We start from the raw sequence: 3,513 nt of genomic DNA on the forward strand, positions 1-3,513 counted from the left end.
TACATTACATCTTATTGTTTTTGTATTTTTTTATTTTTACAGTGGTGTTTATTGTAACAATATGGTTCTAAATAGTACTGTTACAATACAACATTTGGTTTTTCTACTGTATTTTTTATTCGGGTATGCCGATCACACGAGTACGTTTTCTTACGAAGAAGAACACAGCGTGAAATAGCGATCGCGCATGGGAAGATCTGCATACATAAGTTCACCGTCTAATGAGTTATTCTAATGAGGGAACGATCAATGCCGCCACTTCACGCCAGTCATGATGTCCGGTGGCTAGGCGTCTTGATGGATATTATTGTTTTTTTGTGCTTTTCATATGGAATCAATTTATCTCCTCTGGAGTATTTTGAGGATGTGTTTAATCAATGATTGGCTTTTAATTACTTGATATTGATCATGGGAACGTGATTTTAAATGCATTGATGGGGTTAAAATGGTCCAAAATAAACACACAAAACTTCTCTATACTGTACTTACAGACAAATGGACATAACACCTGCAACAATTTTTGTGATGGACATGTTGCACTGCGTTATGCAAACCGATTTAGTGCCCATTCAATCGATTCTATAGTTCTGACACTCCGACTCGGAGTCAGAGAATCAGAACTTTAAGAAAAAAACCCGATTTAATCCACCTATGGTGAACAGAACCCTTCTTACACTTATTAAAATTATTGTTTATTATTTGTATTTAACATATTCATTTTGAGTGATGGACCAAAAGTTCTAGAAAATATTGTGGATTTGGCATTTAGTGGATTGGTTTCCAAAATATCATCATGGACCATGGACTAAACTACCAGAAATGCCAGACAAAAAAAAATATCTTACTTATTCTGGAATTATGTATCTTTTGTTAACTGCCAAAAGATCTTGAATCGATAAACAAATGGATAAGAAAATAAGCGAAATACACTTTGTCTAATATCTCTTAATTAGTCGAATAAATTAGCTCCGAAGTACTTGGTATTCATGGTTATGGTGTAAAAAGGACAAAAATAATATATCTACTATGCTAATCAGTTTTGGAATTAGCTAGTTATTTTGGCTGTCCAGTTCTTGCATTTTTCCCACAATATATAAATTCAAAGCTCTAATTTAATATATTGTTAGTTTTCATAGAATTCCTGTTTATTTGTAATTTGTAATTTGTTATTTATAATTTTATTGAAAACAATAATCTGCTAGTATACACTTTATATGAGGTCAGCATTATATATTGAACAATAATTTCCCATAGACTGCTCAAAAGCTTATGCAAGAAAGTAAACGAATATAATAATAAAAAAGGAATTTATTGAAATACTCCTCGAAAGATTTCTCAGTAACCAAATGTCCAATCGAAATAAAATTTCAGGGCCTTCTACAAGGATACTGGAGCTTTCGTTTGGTGCTAAGAGAACCCAAATCGGTTGACAGACGGCTGAGATATTTATTATGATACACTTGGTCAAAAATCTCTCAAAAGTTTAACCTGTATTACTCCCAAGTACTCTTTGAAAGATGTCTCGATAACCAAATGTCCAATCCTTATAAAATTGTATAGGGTTCTACTAGGATGTTATAGTTTTCATTTGGTGCCAGGAGAACCGAAATCGGTTGACAGACGGTTGAGATATCTATATATATAAAAATGCAGTGGCATACGTGGGACCGCGCAAAACTTGCGAACGGAGGGTCGGATTTGGGTCGTCTTAGTTTTGTTCTGTTAGTTTTTACCCAAGGAAGGTTTATGAGACATAAAACATGGGAAAATTGCGAGTTTTTGAGAATCGGGTTTTCATACATTTTGAACGAAGACTTGGGCGCTTGGCTAAAGACTTGAAACGTCAAAAAACGCAGTAGGCAAGACAAAGTTTGCCGGGGACAGCTAGTTTATTATGATACACTTGGTCAAAAATCTCAAAAAGTTAAGTTGTATAAATCCTAAGTACTCTTCGAAAGATATCTCTGTAACCAAATGTCCAATCCTAAGAAAATTTCTGAGCAATCTACTAGGATGTTGTAGCTTTTATTTGGTGCCAAGAGAACCCAAATCGATTGACACACGGCTGAGATATTTAGTTTGATACACTTTGTTAAAAATCTCAAAAAGTTTAGTTGTATAACTCCTAAGTACTCTTCGAAAGATATCTCAGTAACCAAATGTCCAATCGAAATAAAATTTCAGAGCGTTCTACTAGGATGTTGTAGCTTTCATTTGCTGCCAAGAGAACTCAAATCGGTTGACAGACGGCTGAGATATTCATCAATATGCTAAATGTCAAAAATCTCTCAAAAAGCTAACCTATATGACTTCAAAGTACTCATCGAAAGATATCTCGGTAACCAAATGTCCGATCGTAATAAAATTCAATAGGGTTCTACTAGGATGTTATAGCTTTCATTTGCAACTAAGAGAATCCAAATCGGATGTCAGGCGGCTGAGAAACGTGCGTGACTTTTTTTTGTAACATACGCACACACCCACATACACACACATACGAAGAAATACTGCATGGTGGTACCGGAGGGGAATTTAAGGTGGAGGTGAACTAGGAGTGTGTTTTTAGTGGGTAGGCGCACATTCGAATCCCACACAGCGTCTTTAGAAGATTTTTGGACTCCTAGAATAAAAAAAAAAAAAAAACACACACACACACACACACACACAGACATTTGCTCAGTTGGTCGAGCTGAGTTGATTGGTATGTGAGACTCGGCCCTGTGGGCCTCGGATCGAAAGTCGGTTTTTCGAGCGGTATTTATACCCTTCTTATGGGTGTAAGAAGGGTAAAAACAGATTCATCCGAAGATGTAATATCCACACATCTGGGGAAGCGTGTATTGCATAAGCATTCCAGAAAACCCTCATCAGATGAAGTTAATTGCCGCTCGAGGCATGACAGGCGAGTTTGTCATTTCGTTTTTACTAAAAGCAGCAAACATCGGGTAAAACGCATAATGCGAAACCATATACGTGTTAATTAAAGTTGAGTTATTTATATAGAAATCCTTCTTACACAAGTAAGGCTCTTGGACTAAAGCTGTTCTTTTATGCTGGATATTGATCTGAGCTGTCCTAACCGTTGCTACTACCCAAACAAGGCAAGCTCAAACAATCACAGCAAAAGAAAATAACAACAGCGGAAAAAACCAATTTGGTGCCGATTGAAAAAACGCCAGAGGAGAAGATGCACAGAAGACACTGTGCAAAACGCACAATGCAAGGCCATATAGGTGCCCACCCTTATTAAGCCTCGCGATTTTCAGTATTTTTCCTAAGTTTATGCGGTTCGTCACCGTTAGTGTCGGTATAAATGTTTGTTTCATTGGTTTCAATATATCCATTTCATGGCAAGCAGTAATGCATTTTGGTACACCAGTCCTCGCAATTGTGAATTGGCGCAATTTTTTTTTTCATTCCATACATTTCAATTTTCATGATCTCACCATTCTTCCAAAATTTATTAATTATTAATTGTGAGGTAATATATTTGTGTGTATACTGTATATATGC

The sequence above is a fragment of the Aedes albopictus genome, chromosome 2 (genome assembly GCF_035046485.1).
Source record: "Aedes albopictus strain Foshan chromosome 2, AalbF5, whole genome shotgun sequence".
Taxonomy (NCBI): Eukaryota; Metazoa; Arthropoda; class Insecta; order Diptera; family Culicidae; genus Aedes; species Aedes albopictus.